Source organism: Platalea leucorodia, assembly GCF_965183815.1.
Source record: "Platalea leucorodia genome assembly, chromosome: 7".
NCBI classification, from domain to species: domain Eukaryota; kingdom Metazoa; phylum Chordata; class Aves; order Pelecaniformes; family Threskiornithidae; genus Platalea; species Platalea leucorodia.
The window spans coordinates 32,924,235-32,946,888 of record NC_138829.1 but is presented as its reverse complement, the minus strand read 5'-3'; positions in this window follow the sequence as shown (position 1 = coordinate 32,946,888).

Sequence of the window (22,654 nt, the reverse complement as noted above, 5' to 3'; positions counted from 1 at the left end):
GCCATGCTCCCCTTGGCGTGCCTTTGGCAGCGCCAGTGTCCCTGGAGCTGTAGGCTTTGTGGCTCTCTGAACCCTAACCCTAATTGTAATGGGAGCTTAGATTTTTGGCCGAGGTCCGCAGGTGCGTGGCTGGTGGGGATGGGAAAGGTGTGGCGGGAGCAGTGTTGGTGCAGTGCCATGCTCCCCTTGGCGTGCCTTTGGCAGCGCCAGTGTCCCTGGAGCTGTAGGCTTTGTGGCTCTCGGAACCCTAACCCTAATTGTAATGGGAGCTTAGATTTTTGGCCAAGGTCCGCAGGTGCGTGGTTGGCGCAGACGGGAAAGGTGTGGAGGGAGCAGTGTTGGTGCAGTGCCGTGCTCCCCTTGGCGTGCCTTTGGCAGCACCAGTGTCCCTGGAGCTGTAGGCTTTGTGGCTCTCTGAACCCTAACCCTAACCCTAATTGTAATGGGAGCTTAGATTTTTGGCCGAGGTCCGCAGGTGCGTGGCTGGTGGGGACGGGAAAGGTGTGGCGGGAGCAGTGTTGGTGCAGTGCCGTGCTCCCCTTGGCGTGCCTTTGGCAGTGCCAGTGTCCCTGGAGCTGTAGGCTTTGTGGCTCTCGGAACCCTAACCCTAACCCTAATTGTAATGGGAGCTTAGATTTTTGGCCGAGGTCCGCAGGTGCGTGGCTGGTGGGGATGGGAAAGGTGTGGCGGGAGCAGTGTTGGTGCAGTGCCATGCTCCCCTTGACGTGCCTTTGGCAGCGCCAGTGTCCCTGGAGCTGTAGGCTTTGTGGCTCTCTGAACCCTAACCCTAACCCTAATTGTAATGGGAGCTTAGATTTTTGGCCGAGGTCCGCAGGTGCGTGGCTGGTGGGGATGGGAAAGGTGTGGAGGGAGCAGTGTTGGTGCAGTGCCGTGCTCCCCTTGGCGTGCCTTTGGCAGCGCCAGTGTCCCTGGAGCTGTAGGCTTTGTGGCTTTCGGAACCCTAACCCTAACCCTAATTGTAATGGGAGCTTAGATTTTTGGCCGAGGTCCGCAGGTGCGTGGCTGGTGGGGATGGGAAAGGTGTGGAGGGAGCAGTGTTGGTGCAGTGCCGTGCTCCCCTTGGCGTGCCTTTGGCAGCGCCAGTGTCCCTGGAGCTGTAGGCTTTGTGGCTCTCTGAACCCTAACCCTAACCCTAATTGTAATGGGAGCTTAGATTTTTGGCCGAGGTCCGCAGGTGCGTGGCTGGTGGGGATGGGAAAGGTGTGGAGGGAGCAGTGTTGGTGCAGTGCCGTGCTCCCCTTGGCGTGCCTTTGGCAGCGCCAGTGTCCCTGGAGCTGTAGGCTTTGTGGCTTTCGGAACCCTAACCCTAACCCTAATTGTAATGGGAGCTTAGATTTTTGGCCGAGGTCCGCAGGTGCGTGGCTGGTGGGGATGGGAAAGGTGTGGAGGGAGCAGTGTTGGTGCAATGCCGTGCTCCCCTTGGCGTGCCTTTGGCAGCGCCAGTGTCCCTGGAGCTGTAGGCTTTGTGGCTCTCTGAACCCTAACCCTAACCCTAATTGTAATGGGAGCTTAGATTTTTGGCCGAGGTCCGCAGGTGCGTGGCTGGTGGGGATGGGAAAGGTGTGGAGGGAGCAGTGTTGGTGCAGTGCCGTGCTCCCCTTGGCGTGCCTTTGGCAGCGCCAGTGTCCCTGGAGCTGTAGGCTTTGTGGCTCTCGGAACCCTAACCCTAACCCTAATTGTAATGGGAGCTTAGATTTTTGGCCGAGGTCCGCAGGTGCGTGGCTGGTGGGGACGGGAAAGGTGTGGCGGGAGCAGTGTTGGTGCAGTGCCGTGCTCCCCTTGGCGTGCCTTTGGCAGCGCCAGTGTCCCTGGAGCTGTAGGCTTTGTGGCTCTCTGAACCCTAACCCTAACCCTAATTGTAATGGGAGCTTAGATTTTTGGCCGAGGTCCGCAGGTGCGTGGCTGGTGGGGATGGGAAAGGTGTGGAGGGAGCAGTGTTGGTGCAGTGCCGTGCTCCCCTTGGCGTGCCTTTGGCAGCGCCAGTGTCCCTGGAGCTGTAGGCTTTGTGGCTCTCGGAACCCTAACCCTAACCCTAATTGTAATGGGAGCTTAGATTTTTGGCCAAGGTCCGCAGGTGCGTGGCTGGTGGGGATGGGAAAGGTGTGGAGGGAGCAGTGTTGGTGCAGTGCCGTGCTCCCCTTGGCGTGCCTTTGGCAGCGCCAGTGTCCCTGGAGCTGTAGGCTTTGTGGCTCTCTGAACCCTAACCCTAACCCTAATTGTAATGGGAGCTTAGATTTTTGGCCGAGGTCCGCAGGTGCGTGGCTGGTGGGGACGGGAAAGGTGTGGATGGAGCAGTGTTGGTGCAGTGCCGTGCTCCCCTTGGCGTGCCTTTGGCAGCCCCAGTGTCCCTGGAGCTGTAGGCTTTGTGGCTCTCTGAACCCTAACCCTAACCCTAATTGTAATGGGAGCTTAGATTTTTGGCCGAGGTCCGCAGGTGCGTGGCTGGTGGGGATGGGAAAGGTGTGGCGGGAGCAGTGTTGGTGCAGTGCCATGCTCCCCTTGGCGTGCCTTTGGCAGCGCCAGTGTCCCTGGAGCTGTAGACTTTGTGGCTCTCTGAACCCTAACCCTAACCCTAATTGTAATGGGAGCTTAGATTTTTGGCCGAGGTCCGCAGGTGCGTGGCTGGTGGGGATGGGAAAGGTGTGGAGGGAGCAGTGTTGGTGCAGTGCCGTGCTCCCCTTGGCGTGCCTTTGGCAGCGCCAGTGTCCCTGGAGCTGTAGGCTTTGTGGCTCTCTGAACCCTAACCCTAACCCTAATTGTAATGGGAGCTTAGATTTTTGGCCGAGGTCCGCAGGTGCGTGGCTGGTGGGGATGGGAAAGGTGTGGAGGGAGCAGTGTTGGTGCAGTGCCATGCTCCCCTTGGGGTGCCTTTGGCAGCGCCAGTGTCCCTGGAGCTGTAGGCTTTGTGGCTCTCTGAACCCTAACCCGAACCCTAATTGTAATGGGAGCTTAGATTTTTGGCTGAGGTCCGCAGGTGCGTGGTTGGCGCAGACGGGAAAGGTGTGGAGGGATCAGTGTTGGTGCAGTGCCGTGCTCCCCTTGGCGTGCCTTTGGCAGCGCCAGTGTCCCTGGAGCTGTAGGCTTTGTGGCTCTCGGAACCCTAACCCTAACCCTAATTGTAATGGGAGCTTAGATTTTTGGCCAAGGTCCGCAGGTGCGTGGCTGGTGGGGATGGGAAAGGTGTGGAGGGAGCAGTGTTGGTGCAGTGCCATGCTCCCCTTGGCGTGCCTTTGGCAGCGCCAGTGTCCCTGGAGCTGTAGGCTTTGTGGCTCTCGGAACCCTAACCCTAACCCTAATTGTAATGGGAGCTTAGATTTTTGGCCGAGGTCCGCAGGTGCGTGGCTGGTGGGGACGGGAAAGGTGTGGAGGGAGCAGTGTTGGTGCAGTGCCGTGCTCCCCTTGGGGTGCCTTTGGCAGCGCCAGTGTCCCTGGAGCTGTAGGCTTTGTGGCTCTCTGAACCCTAACCCTAACCCTAATTGTAATGGGAGCTTAGATTTTTGGCCGAGGTCCGCAGGTGCATGGTATGCGCAGACGGGAAAGGTGTGGAGGGAGCAGTGTTGGTGCAGTGCCATGCTCCCCTTGGCGTGCCTTTTGCAGCGCCAGTGTCCCTGGAGCTGTAGGCTTTGTGGCTCTCTGAACCCTAACCCTAACCCTAATTGTAATGGGAGCTTAGATTTTTGGCCGAGGTCCGCAGGTGCGTGGCTGGTGGGGACGGGAAAGGTGTGGCGGGAGCAGTGTTGGTGCAGTGCCGTGCTCCCCTTGGCGTGCCTTTGGCAGCGCCAGTGTCCCTGGAGCTGTAGGCTTTGTGGCTCTCTGAACCCTAACCCTAACCCTAATTGTAATGGGAGCTTAGATTTTTGGCCGAGGTCCGCAGGTGCGTGGCTGGTGGGGATGGGAAAGGTGTGGAGGGAGCAGTGTTGGTGCAGTGCCGTGCTCCCCTTGGCGTGCCTTTGGCAGCGCCAGTGTCCCTGGAGCTGTAGGCTTTGTGGCTTTCGGAACCCTAACCCTAACCCTAATTGTAATGGGAGCTTAGATTTTTGGCCGAGGTCCGCAGGTGCGTGGCTGGTGGGGATGGGAAAGGTGTGGAGGGAGCAGTGTTGGTGTAGTGCCGTGCTCCCCTTGGGGTGCCTTTGGCAGCGCCAGTGTCCCTGGAGCTGTAGGCTTTGTGGCTCTCTGAACCCTAACCCTAACCCTAATTGTAATGGGAGCTTAGATTTTTGGCCGAGGTCCGCAGGTGCGTGGCTGGTGGGGATGGGAAAGGTGTGGAGGGAGCAGTGTTGGTGCAGTGCCATGCTCCCCTTGGCGTGCCTTTGGCAGCGCCAGTGTCCCTGGAGCTGTAGGCTTTGTGGCTCTCGGAACCCTAACCCTAACCCTAATTGTAATGGGAGCTTAGATTTTTGGCCGAGGTCCGCAGGTGCGTGGCTGGTGGGGACGGGAAAGGTGTGGAGGGAGCAGTGTTGGTGCAGTGCCGTGCTCCCCTTGGCGTGCCTTTGGCAGCGCCAGTGTCCCTGGAGCTGTAGGCTTTGTGGCTCTCTGAACCCTAACCCTAACCCTAATTGTAATGGGAGCTTAGATTTTTGGCCGAGGTCCGCAGGTGCGTGGCTGGTGGGGATGGGAAAGGTGTGGAGGGAGCAGTGTTGGTGCAGTGCCGTGCTCCCCTTGGCGTGCCTTTGGCAGCGCCAGTGTCCCTGGAGCTGTAGGCTTTGTGGCTCTCTGAACCCTAACCCTAACCCTAATTGTAATGGGAGCTTAGATTTTTGGCCGAGGTCCGCAGGTGCGTGGCTGGTGGGGATGGGAAAGGTGTGGAGGGAGCAGTGTTGGTGCAGTGCCGTGCTCCCCTTCGCGTGCCTTTGGCAGCGCCAGTGTCCCTGGAGCTGTAGGCTTTGTGGCTCTCGGAACCCTAACCCTAACCCTAATTGTAATGGGAGCTTAGATTTTTGGCCGAGGTCCGCAGGTGCATGATTGGTGCAAATGAGAAAGGTGTGGAGGGAGCAGTGTTGGTGCAGTGCCATGCTCCCCTTGGCGTGTCTTTGGCAGCGCCAGTGTCCCTGGAGCTGTAGGCTTTGTGGCTCTCGGAACCCTAACCCTAACCCTAATTGTAATGGGAGCTTAGATTTTTGGCCGAGGTCCGCAGGTGCATGGTATGCGCAGACGGGAAAGGTGTGGAGGGAGCAGTGTTGGTGCAGTGCCATGCTCCCCTTGGCGTGCCTTTTGCAGCGCCAGTGTCCCTGGAGCTGTAGGCTTTGTGGCTCTCTGAACCCTAACCCTAACCCTAATTGTAATGGGAGCTTAGATTTTTGGCCGAGGTCTGCAGGTGCGTGGCTGGTGGGGACGGGAAAGGTGTGGCGGGAGCAGTGTTGGTGCAGTGCCGTGCTCCCCTTGGCGTGCCTTTGGCAGTGCCAGTGTCCCTGGAGCTGTAGGCTTTGTGGCTCTCTGAACCCTAACCCTAATTGTAATGGGAGCTTAGATTTTTGGCCGAGGTCCGCAGGTGCGTGGCTGGTGGGGATGGGAAAGGTGTGGAGGGAGCAGTGTTGGTGCAGTGCCGTGCTCCCCTTGGCGTGCCTTTGGCAGCGCCAGTGTCCCTGGAGCTGTAGGCTTTGTGGCTTTCGGAACCCTAACCCTAACCCTAATTGTAATGGGAGCTTAGATTTTTGGCCGAGGTCCGCAGGTGCGTGGCTGGTGGGGATGGGAAAGGTGTGGAGGGAGCAGTGTTGGTGTAGTGCCGTGCTCCCCTTGGGGTGCCTTTGGCAGCGCCAGTGTCCCTGGAGCTGTAGGCTTTGTGGCTCTCTGAACCCTAACCCTAACCCTAATTGTAATGGGAGCTTAGATTTTTGGCCGAGGTCCGCAGGTGCGTGGCTGGTGGGGATGGGAAAGGTGTGGAGGGAGCAGTGTTGGTGCAGTGCCATGCTCCCCTTGGCGTGCCTTTGGCAGCGCCAGTGTCCCTGGAGCTGTAGGCTTTGTGGCTCTCGGAACCCTAACCCTAACCCTAATTGTAATGGGAGCTTAGATTTTTGGCCGAGGTCCGCAGGTGCGTGGCTGGTGGGGACGGGAAAGGTGTGGAGGGAGCAGTGTTGGTGCAGTGCCGTGCTCCCCTTGGCGTGCCTTTGGCAGCGCCAGTGTCCCTGGAGCTGTAGGCTTTGTGGCTCTCTGAACCCTAACCCTAACCCTAATTGTAATGGGAGCTTAGATTTTTGGCCGAGGTCCGCAGGTGCGTGGCTGGTGGGGATGGGAAAGGTGTGGAGGGAGCAGTGTTGGTGCAGTGCCGTGCTCCCCTTGGCGTGCCTTTGGCAGCGCCAGTGTCCCTGGAGCTGTAGGCTTTGTGGCTCTCTGAACCCTAACCCTAACCCTAATTGTAATGGGAGCTTAGATTTTTGGCCGAGGTCCGCAGGTGCGTGGCTGGTGGGGATGGGAAAGGTGTGGAGGGAGCAGTGTTGGTGCAGTGCCGTGCTCCCCTTCGCGTGCCTTTGGCAGCGCCAGTGTCCCTGGAGCTGTAGGCTTTGTGGCTCTCTGAACCCTAACCCTAACCCTAATTGTAATGGGAGCTTAGATTTTTGGCCGAGGTCCGCAGGTGCGTGGCTGGTGGGGACGGGAAAGGTGTGGAGGGAGCAGTGTTGGTGCAGTGCCGTGCTCCCCTTGGCGTGCCTTTGGCAGCACCAGTGTCCCTGGAGCTGTAGGCTGTGTGGCTCTCTGAACCCTAACCCTAACCCTAATTGTAATGGGAGCTTAGATTTTTGGCCGAGGTCCGCAGGTGCGTGGCTGGTGGGGATGGGAAAGGTGTGGCGGGAGCAGTGTTGGTGCAGTGCCGTGCTCCCCTTGGCGTGCCTTTGGCAGCGCCAGTGTCCCTGGAGCTGTAGGCTTTGTGGCTCTCTGAACCCTAACCCTAACCCTAATTGTAATGGGAGCTTAGATTTTTGGCCGAGGTCCGCAGGTGCGTGGCTGGTGGGGATGGGAAAGGTGTGGCGGGAGCAGTGTTGGTGCAGTGCCATGCTCCCCTTGGCGTGCCTTTGGCAGCGCCAGTGTCCCTGGAGCTGTAGGCTTTGTGGCTCTCTGAACCCTAACCCTAACCCTAATTGTAATGGGAGCTTAGATTTTTGGCCGAGGTCCGCAGGTGCGTGGCTGGTGGGGATGGGAAAGGTGTGGAGGGAGCAGTGTTGGTGCAGTGCCGTGCTCCCCTTGGCGTGCCTTTGGCAGCGGCAGTGTCCCTGGAGCTGTAGGCTTTGTGGCTCTCGGAACCCTAACCCTAACCCTAATTGTAATGGGAGCTTAGATTTTTGGCCGAGGTCCGCAGGTGCGTGGCTGGTGGGGATGGGAAAGGTGTGGAGGGAGCAGTGTTGGTGCAGTGCCGTGCTCCCCTTGGCGTGCCTTTGGCAGCGGCAGTGTCCCTGGAGCTGTAGGCTTTGTGGCTCTCTGAACCCTAACCCTAACCCTAATTGTAATGGGAGCTTAGATTTTTGGCCGAGGTCCGCAGGTGCGTGGCTGGTGGGGATGGGAAAGGTGTGGCGGGAGCAGTGTTGGTGCAGTGCCGTGCTCCCCTTGGCGTGCCTTTGGCAGCGCCAGTGTCCCTGGAGCTGTAGGCTTTGTGGCTCTCGGAACCCTAACCCTAACCCTAATTGTAATGGGAGCTTAGATTTTTGGCCGAGGTCCGCAGGTGCGTGGCTGGTGGGGACGGGAAAGGTGTGGAGGGAGCAGTGTTGGTGCAGTGCCGTGCTCCCCTTGGCGTGCCTTTGGCAGCCCCAGTGTCCCTGGAGCTGTAGGCTTTGTGGCTCTCTGAACCCTAACCCTAACCCTAATTGTAATGGGAGCTTAGATTTTTGGCCGAGGTCCGCAGGTGCGTGGCTGGTGGGGATGGGAAAGGTGTGGCGGGAGCAGTGTTGGTGCAGTGCCATGCTCCCCTTGGCGTGCCTTTGGCAGCGCCAGTGTCCCTGGAGCTGTAGGCTGTGTGGCTCTCTGAACCCTAACCCTAACCCTAATTGTAATGGGAGCTTAGATTTTTGGCCGAGGTCCGCAGGTGCGTGGCTGGTGGGGATGGGAAAGGTGTGGAGGGAGCAGTGTTGGTGCAGTGCCGTGCTCCCCTTGGCGTGCCTTTGGCAGCGCCAGTGTCCCTGGAGCTGTAGGCTTTGTGGCTCTCGGAACCCTAACCCTAACCCTAATTGTAATGGGAGCTTAGATTTTTGGCTGAGGTCCGCAGGTGCGTGGTTGGCGCAGACGGGAAAGGTGTGGAGGGATCAGTGTTGGTGCAGTGCCGTGCTCCCCTTGGCGTGCCTTTGGCAGCGGCAGTGTCCCTGGAGCTGTAGGCTTTGTGGCTCTCGGAACCCTAACCCTAACCCTAATTGTAATGGGAGCTTAGATTTTTGGCCGAGGTCCGCAGGTGCGTGGCTGGTGGGGACGGGAAAGGTGTGGAGGGAGCAGTGTTGGTGCAGTGCCGTGCTCCCCTTGGCGTGCCTTTGGCAGCGCCAGTGTCCCTGGAGCTGTAGGCTTTGTGGCTCTCTGAACCCTAACCCTAACCCTAATTGTAATGGGAGCTTAGATTTTTGGCCGAGGTCCGCAGGTGCATGGTATGCGCAGACGGGAAAGGTGTGGAGGGAGCAGTGTTGGTGCAGTGCCGTGCTCCCCTTGGCGTGCCTTTGGCAGCGCCAGTGTCCCTGGAGCTGTAGGCTTTGTGGCTCTCAGAACCCTAACCCTAACCCTAATTGTAATGGGAGCTTAGATTTTTGGCCGAGGTCCGCAGGTGCATGGTATTCGCAGACGGGAAAGGTGTGGAGGGAGCAGTGTTGGTGCAGTGCCGTGCTCCCGTTGCCGTGCCTTTGGCAGCGGCAGTGTCCCTGGAGCTCTAGGCTTTGTGGCTCTCTGAACCCTAACCCTAACCCTAATTGTAATGGGAGCTTAGATTTTTGGCCGAGGTCCGCAGGTGCGTGGCTGGTGGGGATGGGAAAGGTGTGGCGGGAGCAGTGTTGGTGCAGTGCCATGCTCCCCTTGGCGTGCCTTTGGCAGCGCCAGTGTCCCTGGAGCTGTAGGCTTTGTGGCTCTCGGAACCCTAACCCTAACCCTAATTGTAATGGGAGCTTAGATTTTTGGCCGAGGTCCGCAGGTGCGTGGCTGGTGGGGACGGGAAAGGTGTGGAGGGAGCAGTGTTGGTGCAGTGCCGTGCTCCCCTTGGCGTGCCTTTGGCAGCGCCAGTGTCCCTGGAGCTGTAGGCTTTGTGGCTCTCTGAACCCTAACCCTAACCCTAATTGTAATGGGAGCTTAGATTTTTGGCCGAGGTCCGCAGGTGCGTGGCTGGTGGGGATGGGAAAGGTGTGGAGGGAGCAGTGTTGGTGCAGTGCCGTGCTCCCCTTGGGGTGCCTTTGGCAGCGCCAGTGTCCCTGGAGCTGTAGGCTTTGTGGCTCTCTGAACCCTAACCCTAACCCTAATTGTAATGGGAGCTTAGATTTTTGGCCGAGGTCCGCAGGTGCGTGGCTGGTGGGGATGGGAAAGGTGTGGAGGGAGCAGTGTTGGTACAGTGCCGTGCTCCCCTTGGCGTGCCTTTGGCAGCGCCAGTGTCCCTGGAGCTGTAGGCTTTGTGGCTCTCGGAACCCTAACCCTAACCCTAATTGTAATGGGAGCTTAGATTTTTGGCCGAGGTCCGCAGGTGCGTGGCTGGTGGGGACGGGAAAGGTGTGGAGGGAGCAGTGTTGGTGCAGTGCCGTGCTCCCCTTGGCGTGCCTTTGGCAGCGCCAGTGTCCCTGGAGCTGTAGGCTTTGTGGCTCTCTGAACCCTAACCCTAACCCTAATTGTAATGGGAGCTTAGATTTTTGGCCGAGGTCCGCAGGTGCGTGGCTGGTGGGGATGGGAAAGGTGTGGAGGGAGCAGTGTTGGTGTAGTGCCGTGCTCCCCTTGGCGTGCCTTTGGCAGCGCCAGTGTCCCTGGAGCTGTAGGCTTTGTGGCTCTCGGAACCCTAACCCTAACACTAATTGTAATGGGAGCTTAGATTTTTGGCCGAGGTCCGCAGGTGCGTGGCTGGTGGGGATGGGAAAGGTGTGGAGGGAGCAGTGTTGGTGCAGTGCCGTGCTCCCCTTGGCGTGTGTTTGGCAGCGCCAGTGTCCCTGGAGCTGTAGGCTTTGTGGCTCTCGGAACCCTAACCCTAACCCTAATTGTAATGGGAGCTTAGATTTTTGGCCGAGGTCCGCAGGTGCGTGGCTGGTGGGGATGGGAAAGGTGTGGAGGGAGCAGTGTTGGTGCAGTGCCATGCTCCCCTTGGCGTGTCTTTGGCAGCGCCAGTGTCCCTGGAGCTGTAGGCTTTGTGGCTCTCGGAACCCTAACCCTAACCCTAATTGTAATGGGAGCTTAGATTTTTGGCCGAGGTCCGCAGGTGCGTGGTTGGCGCAGACGGGAAAGGTGTGGAGGGAGCAGTGTTGGTGCAGTGCCGTGCTCCCCTTGGCGTGCCTTTGGCAGCACCAGTGTCCCTGGAGCTGTAGGCTGTGTGGCTCTCTGAACCCTAACCCTAACCCTAATTGTAATGGGAGCTTAGATTTTTGGCCGAGGTCCGCAGGTGCGTGGCTGGTGGGGATGGGAAAGGTGTGGAGGGAGCAGTGTTGGTGCAGTGCCGTGCTCCCCTTGGCGTGCCTTTGGCAGTGCCAGTGTCCCTGGAGCTGTAGGCTTTGTGGCTCTCTGAACCCTAACCCTAACCCTAATTGTAATGGGAGCTTAGATTTTTGGCCGAGGTCCGCAGGTGCGTGGCTGGTGGGGATGGGAAAGGTGTGGCGGGAGCAGTGTTGGTGCAGTGCCATGCTCCCCTTGGCGTGCCTTTGGCAGCGCCAGTGTCCCTGGAGCTGTAGGCTTTGTGGCTCTCTGAACCCTAACCCTAATTGTAATGGGAGCTTAGATTTTTGGCCGAGGTCCGCAGGTGCGTGGCTGGTGGGGATGGGAAAGGTGTGGCGGGAGCAGTGTTGGTGCAGTGCCATGCTCCCCTTGGCGTGCCTTTGGCAGCGCCAGTGTCCCTGGAGCTGTAGGCTTTGTGGCTCTCGGAACCCTAACCCTAATTGTAATGGGAGCTTAGATTTTTGGCCAAGGTCCGCAGGTGCGTGGTTGGCGCAGACGGGAAAGGTGTGGAGGGAGCAGTGTTGGTGCAGTGCCGTGCTCCCCTTGGCGTGCCTTTGGCAGCACCAGTGTCCCTGGAGCTGTAGGCTTTGTGGCTCTCTGAACCCTAACCCTAACCCTAATTGTAATGGGAGCTTAGATTTTTGGCCGAGGTCCGCAGGTGCGTGGCTGGTGGGGACGGGAAAGGTGTGGCGGGAGCAGTGTTGGTGCAGTGCCGTGCTCCCCTTGGCGTGCCTTTGGCAGTGCCAGCGTCCCTGGAGCTGTAGGCTTTGTGGCTCTCGGAACCCTAACCCTAACCCTAATTGTAATGGGAGCTTAGATTTTTGGCCGAGGTCCGCAGGTGCGTGGCTGGTGGGGATGGGAAAGGTGTGGCGGGAGCAGTGTTGGTGCAGTGCCATGCTCCCCTTGGCGTGCCTTTGGCAGCGCCAGTGTCCCTGGAGCTGTAGGCTTTGTGGCTCTCTGAACCCTAACCCTAACCCTAATTGTAATGGGAGCTTAGATTTTTGGCCGAGGTCCGCAGGTGCGTGGTTGGCGCAGACGGGAAAGGTGTGGAGGGAGCAGTGTTGGTGCAGTGCCGTGCTCCCCTTGGCGTGCCTTTGGCAGCGCCAGTGTCCCTGGAGCTGTAGGCTTTGTGGCTTTCGGAACCCTAACCCTAACCCTAATTGTAATGGGAGCTTAGATTTTTGGCCGAGGTCCGCAGGTGCGTGGCTGGTGGGGATGGGAAAGGTGTGGAGGGAGCAGTGTTGGTGTAGTGCCGTGCTCCCCTTGGCGTGCCTTTGGCAGCGCCAGTGTCCCTGGAGCTGTAGGCTTTGTGGCTCTCTGAACCCTAACCCTAACCCTAATTGTAATGGGAGCTTAGATTTTTGGCCGAGGTCCGCAGGTGCGTGGCTGGTGGGGATGGGAAAGGTGTGGAGGGAGCAGTGTTGGTGCAGTGCCGTGCTCCCCTTGGCGTGCCTTTGGCAGCGCCAGTGTCCCTGGAGCTGTAGGCTTTGTGGCTCTCTGAACCCTAACCCTAACCCTAATTGTAATGGGAGCTTAGATTTTTGGCCGAGGTCCGCAGGTGCGTGGTTGGCGCAGACGGGAAAGGTGTGGAGGGAGCAGTGTTGGTGCAGTGCCGTGCTCCCCTTGGCGTGCCTTTGGCAGCGCCAGTGTCCCTGGAGCTGTAGGCTTTGTGGCTTTCGGAACCCTAACCCTAACCCTAATTGTAATGGGAGCTTAGATTTTTGGCCGAGGTCCGCAGGTGCGTGGCTGGTGGGGATGGGAAAGGTGTGGAGGGAGCAGTGTTGGTGCAGTGCCGTGCTCCCCTTGGCGTGCCTTTGGCAGCGCCAGTGTCCCTGGAGCTGTAGGCTTTGTGGCTCTCTGAACCCTAACCCTAACCCTAATTGTAATGGGAGCTTAGATTTTTGGCCGAGGTCCGCAGGTGCGTGGTTGGCGCAGACGGGAAAGGTGTGGAGGGAGCAGTGTTGGTGCAGTGCCGTGCTCCCCTTGGCGTGCCTTTGGCAGCGGCAGTGTCCCTGGAGCTGTAGGCTTTGTGGCTCTCTGAACCCTAACCCTAACCCTAATTGTAATGGGAGCTTAGATTTTTGGCCGAGGTCCGCAGGTGCGTGGCTGGTGGGGATGGGAAAGGTGTGGAGGGAGCAGTGTTGGTGCAGTGCCGTGCTCCCCTTGGCGTGCCTTTGGCAGCGCCAGTGTCCCTGGAGCTGTAGGCTTTGTGGCTCTCGGAACCCTAACCCTAACCCTAATTGTAATGGGAGCTTAGATTTTTGGCCGAGGTCCGCAGGTGCGTGGCTGGTGGGGACGGGAAAGGTGTGGCGGGAGCAGTGTTGGTGCAGTGCCGTGCTCCCCTTGGCGTGCCTTTGGCAGCGCCAGTGTCCCTGGAGCTGTAGGCTTTGTGGCTCTCTGAACCCTAACCCTAACCCTAATTGTAATGGGAGCTTAGATTTTTGGCCGAGGTCCGCAGGTGCGTGGCTGGTGGGGATGGGAAAGGTGTGGAGGGAGCAGTGTTGGTGCAGTGCCGTGCTCCCCTTGGCGTGCCTTTGGCAGCGCCAGTGTCCCTGGAGCTGTAGGCTTTGTGGCTTTCGGAACCCTAACCCTAACCCTAATTGTAATGGGAGCTTAGATTTTTGGCCGAGGTCCGCAGGTGCGTGGCTGGTGGGGATGGGAAAGGTGTGGAGGGAGCAGTGTTGGTGCAGTGCCGTGCTCCCCTTGGCGTGCCTTTGGCAGCGCCAGTGTCCCTGGAGCTGTAGGCTTTGTGGCTCTCTGAACCCTAACCCTAACCCTAATTGTAATGGGAGCTTAGATTTTTGGCCGAGGTCCGCAGGTGCGTGGTTGGCGCAGACGGGAAAGGTGTGGAGGGAGCAGTGTTGGTGCAGTGCCGTGCTCCCCTTGGCGTGCCTTTGGCAGCGGCAGTGTCCCTGGAGCTGTAGGCTTTGTGGCTCTCTGAACCCTAACCCTAACCCTAATTGTAATGGGAGCTTAGATTTTTGGCCGAGGTCCGCAGGTGCGTGGCTGGTGGGGATGGGAAAGGTGTGGAGGGAGCAGTGTTGGTGCAGTGCCGTGCTCCCCTTGGCGTGCCTTTGGCAGCGCCAGTGTCCCTGGAGCTGTAGGCTTTGTGGCTCTCGGAACCCTAACCCTAACCCTAATTGTAATGGGAGCTTAGATTTTTGGCCGAGGTCCGCAGGTGCGTGGCTGGTGGGGACGGGAAAGGTGTGGCGGGAGCAGTGTTGGTGCAGTGCCGTGCTCCCCTTGGCGTGCCTTTGGCAGCGGCAGTGTCCCTGGAGCTGTAGGCTTTGTGGCTCTCTGAACCCTAACCCTAACCCTAATTGTAATGGGAGCTTAGATTTTTGGCCGAGGTCCGCAGGTGCGTGGCTGGTGGGGATGGGAAAGGTGTGGAGGGAGCAGTGTTGGTGCAGTGCCGTGCTCCCCTTGGCGTGCCTTTGGCAGCGCCAGTGTCCCTGGAGCTGTAGGCTTTGTGGCTCTCTGAACCCTAACCCTAACCCTAATTGTAATGGGAGCTTAGATTTTTGGCCGAGGTCCGCAGGTGCGTGGCTGGTGGGGATGGGAAAGGTGTGGAGGGAGCAGTGTTGGTGCAGTGCCATGCTCCCCTTGGCGTGTGTTTGGCAGCGCCAGTGTCCCTGGAGCTGTAGGCTTTGTGGCTCTCGGAACCCTAACCCTAACCCTAATTGTAATGGGAGCTTAGATTTTTGGCCGAGGTCCGCAGGTGCGTGGTTGGCGCAGACGGGAAAGGTGTGGAGGGAGCAGTGTTGGTGCAGTGCCGTGCTCCCCTTGGCGTGCCTTTGGCAGCACCAGTGTCCCTGGAGCTGTAGGCTGTGTGGCTCTCTGAACCCTAACCCTAACCCTAATTGTAATGGGAGCTTAGATTTTTGGCCGAGGTCCGCAGGTGCGTGGCTGGTGGGGATGGGAAAGGTGTGGAGGGAGCAGTGTTGGTGCAGTGCCGTGCTCCCCTTGGCGTGCCTTTGGCAGCGCCAGTGTCCCTGGAGCTGTAGGCTTTGTGGCTCTCGGAACCCTAACCCTAACCCTAATTGTAATGGGAGCTTAGATTTTTGGCCGAGGTCCGCAGGTGCGTGGCTGGTGGGGATGGGAAAGGTGTGGCGGGAGCAGTGTTGGTGCAGTGCCATGCTCCCCTTGGCGTGCCTTTGGCAGCGCCAGTGTCCCTGGAGCTGTAGGCTTTGTGGCTTTCTGAACCCTAACCCTAATTGTAATGGGAGCTTAGATTTTTGGCCGAGGTCCGCAGGTGCGTGGCTGGTGGGGATGGGAAAGGTGTGGAGGGAGCAGTGTTGGTGCAGTGCCGTGCTCCCCTTGGCGTGCCTTTGGCAGCGCCAGTGTCCCTGGAGCTGTAGGCTTTGTGGCTCTCGGAACCCTAACCCTAACCCTAATTGTAATGGGAGCTTAGATTTTTGGCCGAGGTCCGCAGGTGCGTGGCTGGTGGGGATGGGAAAGGTGTGGAGGGAGCAGTGTTGGTGCAGTGCCGTGCTCCCCTTGGCGTGCCTTTGGCAGCGCCAGTGTCCCTGGAGCTGTAGGCTTTGTGGCTCTCTGAACCCTAACCCTAACCCTAATTGTAATGGGAGCTTAGATTTTTGGCCGAGGTCCGCAGGTGCGTGGCTGGTGGGGACGGGAAAGGTGTGGAGGGAGCAGTGTTGGTGCAGTGCCGTGCTCCCCTTGGCGTGCCTTTGGCAGCCCCAGTGTCCCTGGAGCTCTAGGTTTGTGGCTCTCTGAACCCTAACCCTAACCCTAATTGTAATGGGAGCTTAGATTTTTGGCCGAGGTCCGCAGGTGCGTGGTTGGCGCAGACGGGAAAGGTGTGGAGGGAGCAGTGTTGGTGCAGTGCCGTGCTCCCCTTGGGGTGCCTTTGGCAGCGCCAGTGTCCCTGGAGCTGTAGGCTTTGTGGCTCTCTGAACCCTAACCCTAACCCTAATTGTAATGGGAGCTTAGATTTTTGGCCGAGGTCCGCAGGTGCGTGGCTGGTGGGGACGGGAAAGGTGTGGAGGGAGCAGTGTTGGTGCAGTGCCATGCTCCCCTTGGGGTGCCTTTGGCAGCGCCAGTGTCCCTGGAGCTGTAGGCTTTGTGGCTCTCTGAACCCTAACCCTAACCCTAATTGTAATGGGAGCTTAGATTTTTGGCCGAGGTCCGCAGGTGCATGGTATGCGCAGACGGGAAAGGTGTGGAGGGAGCAGTGTTGGTGCAGTGCCGTGCTCCCCTTGGGGTGCCTTTGGCAGCGGCAGTGTCCCTGGAGCTGTAGGCTTTGTGGCTCTCTGAACCCTAACCCTAACCCTAATTGTAATGGGAGCTTAGATTTTTGGCCGAGGTCCGCAGGTGCGTGGCTGGTGGGGACGGGAAAGGTGTGGCGGGAGCAGTGTTGGTGCAGTGCCGTGCTCCCCTTGGCGTGCCTTTGGCAGCGCCAGTGTCCCTGGAGCTGTAGGCTTTGTGGCTCTCTGAACCCTAACCCTAACCCTAATTGTAATGGGAGCTTAGATTTTTGGCCGAGGTCCGCAGGTGCGTGGCTGGTGGGGATGGGAAAGGTGTGGAGGGAGCAGTGTTGGTGCAGTGCCGTGCTCCCCTTGGCGTGCCTTTGGCAGCGCCAGTGTCACTGGAGCTGTAGGCTTTGTGGCTTTCGGAACCCTAACCCTAACCCTAATTGTAATGGGAGCTTAGATTTTTGGCCGAGGTCCGCAGGTGCGTGGCTGGTGGGGATGGGAAAGGTGTGGAGGGAGCAGTGTTGGTGCAGTGCCGTGCTCCCCTTGGCGTGCCTTTGGCAGCGCCAGTGTCCCTGGAGCTGTAGGCTTTGTGGCTCTCTGAACCCTAACCCTAACCCTAATTGTAATGGGAGCTTAGATTTTTGGCCGAGGTCCGCAGGTGCGTGGTTGGCGCAGATGGGAAAGGTGTGGAGGGAGCAGTGTTGGTGCAGTGCCGTGCTCCCCTTGGCGTGCCTTTGGCAGCGGCAGTGTCCCTGGAGCTGTAGGCTTTGTGGCTCTCTGAACCCTAACCCTAACCCTAATTGTAATGGGAGCTTAGATTTTTGGCCGAGGTCCGCAGGTGCGTGGCTGGTGGGGACGGGAAAGGTGTGGCGGGAGCAGTGTTGGTGCAGTGCCGTGCTCCCCTTGGCGTGCCTTTGGCAGCGCCAGTGTCCCTGGAGCTGTAGGCTTTGTGGCTCTCTGAACCCTAACCCTAACCCTAATTGTAATGGGAGCTTAGATTTTTGGCCGAGGTCCGCAGGTGCGTGGCTGGTGGGGATGGGAAAGGTGTGGAGGGAGCAGTGTTGGTGCAGTGCCGTGCTCCCCTTGGCGTGCCTTTGGCAGCGCCAGTGTCCCTGGAGCTGTAGGCTTTGTGGCTCTCTGAACCCTAACCCTAACCCTAATTGTAATGGGAGCTTAGATTTTTGGCCGAGGTCCGCAGGTGCGTGGCTGGTGGGGATGGGAAAGGTGTGGAGGGAGCAGTGTTGGTGCAGTGCCATGCTCCCCTTGGCGTGTGTTTGGCAGCGCCAGTGTCCCTGGAGCTGTAGGCTTTGTGGCTCTCGGAACCCTAACCCTAACCCTAATTGTAATGGGAGCTTAGATTTTTGGCCGAGGTCCGCAGGTGCGTGGCTGGTGGGGATGGGAAAGGTGTGGAGGGAGCAGTGTTGGTGCAGTGCCATGCTCCCCTTGGCGTGTCTTTGGCAGCGCCAGTGTCCCTGGAGCTGTAGGCTTTGTGGCTCTCTGAACCCTAACCCTAACCCTAATTGTAATGGGAGCTTAGATTTTTGGCCGAGGTCCGCAGGTGCGTGGTTGGCGCAGACGGGAAAGGTGTGGAGGGAGCAGTGTTGGTGCAGTGCCGTGCTCCCCTTGGCGTGCCTTTGGCAGCACCAGTGTCCCTGGAGCTGTAGGCTGTGTGGCTCTCTGAACCCTAACCCTAACCCTAATTGTAATGGGAGCTTAGATTTTTGGCCGAGGTCCGCAGGTGCGTGGCTGGTGGGGATGGGAAAGGTGTGGAGGGAGCAGTGTTGGTGCAGTGCCGTGCTCCCCTTGGCGTGCCTTTGGCAGCGCCAGTGTCCCTGGAGCTGTAGGCTTTGTGGCTCTCGGAACCCTAACCCTAACCCTAATTGTAATGGGAGCTTAGATTTTTGGCCGAGGTCCGCAGGTGCGTGGCTGGTGGGGATGGGAAAGGTGTGGCGGGAGCAGTGTTGGTGCAGTGCCATGCTCCCCTTGGCGTGCCTTTGGCAGCGCCAGTGTCCCTGGAGCTGTAGGCTTTGTGGCTTTCTGAACCCTAACCCTAATTGTAATGGGAGCTTAGATTTTTGGCCGAGGTCCGCAGGTGCGTGGCTGGTGGGGATGGGAAAGGTGTGGAGGGAGCAGTGTTGGTGCAGTGCCGTGCTCCCCTTGGCGTGCCTTTGGCAGCGCCAGTGTCCCTGGAGCTGTAGGCTTTGTGGCTCTCGGAACCCTAACCCTAACCCTAATTGTAATGGGAGCTTAGATTTTTGGCCGAGGTCCGCAGGTGCGTGGCTGGTGGGGATGGGAAAGGTGTGGAGGGAGCAGTGTTGGTGCAGTGCCGTGCTCCCCTTGGCGTGCCTTTGGCAGCGCCAGTGTCCCTGGAGCTGTAGGCTTTGTGGCTCTCTGAACCCTAACCCTAACCCTAATTGTAATGGGAGCTTAGATTTTTGGCCGAGGTCCGCAGGTGCGTGGCTGGTGGGGACGGGAAAGGTGTGGAGGGAGCAGTGTTGGTGCAGTGCCGTGCTCCCCTTGGCGTGCCTTTGGCAGCCCCAGTGTCCCTGGAGCTCTAGGTTTGTGGCTCTCTGAACCCTAACCCTAACCCTAATTGTAATGGGAGCTTAGATTTTTGGCCGAGGTCCGCAGGTGCGTGGTTGGCGCAGACGGGAAAGGTGTGGAGGGAGCAGTGTTGGTGCAGTGCCGTGCTCCCCTTGGGGTGCCTTTGGCAGCGCCAGTGTCCCTGGAGCTGTAGGCTTTGTGGCTCTCTGAACCCTAACCCTAACCCTAATTGTAATGGGAGCTTAGATTTTTGGCCGAGGTCCGCAGGTGCGTGGCTGGTGGGGACGGGAAAGGTGTGGAGGGAGCAGTGTTGGTGCAGTGCCATGCTCCCCTTGGGGTGCCTTTGGCAGCGCCAGTGTCCCTGGAGCTGTAGGCTTTGTGGCTCTCTGAACCCTAACCCTAACCCTAATTGTAATGGGAGCTTAGATTTTTGGCCGAGGTCCGCAGGTGCATGGTATGCGCAGACGGGAAAGGTGTGGAGGGAGCAGTGTTGGTGCAGTGCCGTGCTCCCCTTGGGGTGCCTTTGGCAGCGGCAGTGTCCCTGGAGCTGTAGGCTTTGTGGCTCTCTGAACCCTAACCCTAACCCTAATTGTAATGGGAGCTTAGATTTTTGGCCGAGGTCCGCAGGTGCGTGGCTGGTGGGGACGGGAAAGGTGTGGAGGGAGCAGTGTTGGTGCAGTGCCGTGCTCCCCTTGGCGTGCCTTTGGCAGCGCCAGTGTCCCTGGAGCTGTAGGCTTTGTGGCTCTCGGAACCCTAACCCTAACCCTAATTGTAATGGGAGCTTAGATTTTTGGCCGAGGTCCGCAGGTGCGTGGCTGGTGGGGATGGGAAAGGTGTGGAGGGAGCAGTGTTGGTGCAGTGCCGTGCTCCCCTTGGCGTGCCTTTGGCAGCGCCAGTGTCCCTGGAGCTGTAGGCTTTGTGGCTCTCTGAACCCTAACCCTAACCCTAATTGTAATGGGAGCTTAGATTTTTGGCCGAGGTCCGCAGGTGCGTGGCTGGTGGGGATGGGAAAGGTGTGGAGGGAGCAGTGTTGGTGCAGTGCCGTGCTCCCCTTGGCGTGCCTTTGGCAGCGCCAGTGTCCCTGGAGCTGTAGGCTTTGTGGCTCTCGGAACCCTAACCCTAACCCTAATTGTAATGGGAGCTTAGATTTTTGGCCGAGGTCCGCAGGTGCGTGGCTGGTGGGGATGGGAAAGGTGTGGAGGGAGCAGTGTTGGTGCAGTGCCGTGCTCCCCTTGGCGTGCCTTTTGCAGCGCCAGTGTCCCTGGAGCTGTAGGCTTTGTGGCTCTCTGAACCCTAACCCTAACCCTAATTGTAATGGGAGCTTAGATTTTTGGCCGAGGTCCGCAGGTGCGTGGCTGGTGGGGACGGGAAAGGTGTGGCGGGAGCAGTGTTGGTGCAGTGCCGTGCTCCCCTTGGCGTGCCTTTGGCAGTGCCAGTGTCCCTGGAGCTGTAGGCTTTGTGGCTCTCGGAACCCTAACCCTAACCCTAATTGTAATGGGAGCTTAGATTTTTGGCCGAGGTCCGCAGGTGCGTGGTTGGCGCAGACGGGAAAGCTGTGGAGGGAGCAGTGTTGGTGCAGTGCCGTGCTCCCCTTGGCGTGCCTTTGGCAGCGCCAGTGTCCCTGGAGCTGTAGGCTTTGTGGCTCTCGGAACCCTAACCCTAACCCTAATTGTAATGGGAGCTTAGATTTTTGGCCGAGGTCCGCAGGTGCGTGGCTGGTGGGGATGGGAAAGGTGTGGCGGGAGCAGTGTTGGTGCAGTGCCGTGCTCCCCTTGGCGTGCCTTTGGCAGCGCCAGTGTCCCTGGAGCTGTAGGCTTTGTGGCTCTCGGAACCCTAACCCTAACCCTAATTGTAATGGGAGCTTAGATTTTTGGCCGAGGTCCGCAGGTGCGTGGCTGGTGGGGATGGGAAAGGTGTGGAGGGAGCAGTGTTGGTGCAGTGCCATGCTCCCCTTGGCGTGCCTTTGGCAGCGCCAGTGTCCCTGGAGCTGTAGGCTTTGTGGCTCTCTGAACCCTAACCCTAACCCTAATTGTAATGGGAGCTTAGATTTTTGGCCGAGGTCCGCAGGTGCATGGTATGCGCAGACGGGAAAAGGTGTGGAGGGAGCAGTGTTGGTGCAGTGCCGTGCTCCCCTTGGGGTGCCTTTGGCAGTGCCAGTGTCCCTGGAGCTGTAGGCTTTGTGGCTCTCGGAACCCTAACCCTAACCCTAATTGTAATGGGAGCTTAGATTTTTGGCCGAGGTCCGCAGGTGCATGATTGGTGCAAATGAGAAAGGTGTGGAGGGAGCAGTGTTGGTGCAGTGCCGTGCTCCCCTTGGCGTGCCTTTGGCAGCGCCAGTGTCCCTGGAGCTGTAGGCTTTGTGGCTCTCTGAACCCTAACCCTAACCCTAATTGTAATGGGAGCTTAGATTTTTGGCCGAGGTCCGCAGGTGCATGGTATGCGCAGACGGGAAAGGTGTGGAGGGAGCAGTGTTGGTGCAGTGCCGTGCTCCCCTTGCCGTGCCTTTGGCAGCGGCAGTGTCCCTGGAGCTCTAGGCTTTGTGGCTCTCTGAACCCTAACCCTAACCCTAATTGTAATGGGAGCTTAGATTTTTGGCCGAGGTCCGCAGGTGCGTGGCTGGTGGGGATGGGAAAGGTGTGGAGGGAGCAGTGTTGGTGCAGTGCCGTGCTCCCCTTGGCGTGCCTTTGGCAGCGCCAGTGTCCCTGGAGCTGTAGGCTTTGTGGCTTTCTGAACCCTAACCCTAACCCTAATTGTAATGGGAGCTTAGATTTTTGGCCGAGGTCCGCAGGTGCGTGGTTGGCGCAGACGGGAAAGGTGTGGAGGGAGCAGTGTTGGTGCAGTGCCGTGCTCCCCTTGGGGTGCCTTTGGCAGCGCCAGTGTCCCTGGAGCTGTAGGCTTTGTGGCTTTCGGAACCCTAACCCTAACCCTAATTGTAATGGGAGCTTAGATTTTTGGCCGAGGTCCGCAGGTGCGTGGCTGGTGGGGATGGGAAAGGTGTGGAGGGAGCAGTGTTGGTGCAGTGCCGTGCTCCCCTTGGCGTGCCTTTGGCAGCGCCAGTGTCCCTGGACCTGTAGGCTTTGTGGCTCTCTGAACCCTAACCCTAACCCTAATTGTAATGGGAGCTTAGATTTTTGGCCGAGGTCCGCAGGTGCGTGGCTGGTGGGGATGGGAAAGGTGTGGAGGGAGCAGTGTTGGTGCAGTGCCGTGCTCCCCTTGGCGTGCCTTTGGCAGCGCCAGTGTCCCTGGAGCTGTAGGCTTTGTGGCTCTCTGAACCCTAACCCTAACCCTAATTGTAATGGGAGCTTAGATTTTTGGCCGAGGTCCGCAGGTGCGTGGCTGGTGGGGATGGGAAAGGTGTGGAGGGAGCAGTGTTGGTGCAGTGCCGTGCTCCCCTTGGCGTGCCTTTGGCAGCGCCAGTGTCCCTGGAGCTGTAGGCTTTGTGGCTCTCTGAACCCTAACCCTAACCCTAATTGTAATGGGAGCTTAGATTTTTGGCCGAGGTCCGCAGGTGCGTGGCTGGTGGGGATGGGAAAGGTGTGGAGGGAGCAGTGTTGGTGCAGTGCCATGCTCCCCTTGGCGTGTGTTTGGCAGCGCCAGTGTCCCTGGAGCTGTAGGCTTTGTGGCTCTCTGAACCCTAACCCTAACCCTAATTGTAATGGGAGCTTAGATTTTTGGCCGAGGTCCGCAGGTGCGTGGCTGGTGCAGACGGGAAAGGTGTGGAGGGAGCAGTGTTGGTGCAGTGCCATGCTCCCCTTGGCGTGTCTTTGGCAGCGCCAGTGTCCCTGGAGCTGTAGGCTTTGTGGCTCTCTGAACCCTAACCCTAACCCTAATTGTAATGGGAGCTTAGATTTTTGGCCGAGGTCCGCAGGTGCGTGGCTGGTGGGGATGGGAAAGGTGTGGAGGGAGCAGTGTTGGTGCAGTGCCGTGCTCCCCTTGGCGTGCCTTTGGCAGCGCCAGTGTCCCTGGAGCTGTAGGCTTTGTGGCTCTCTGAACCCTAACCCTAACCCTAATTGTAATGGGAGCTTAGATTTTTGGCCGAGGTCCGCAGGTGCGTGGCTGGTGGGGATGGGAAAGGTGTGGAGGGAGCAGTGTTGGTGCAGTGCCGTGCTCCCCTTGGCGTGCCTTTGGCAGCGCCAGTGTCCCTGGAGCTGTAGGCTTTGTGGCTCTCTGAACCCTAACCCTAACCCTAATTGTAATGGGAGCTTAGATTTTTGGCCGAGGTCCGCAGGTGCGTGGCTGGTGGGGATGGGAAAGGTGTGGAGGGAGCAGTGTTGGTGCAGTGCCATGCTCCCCTTGGC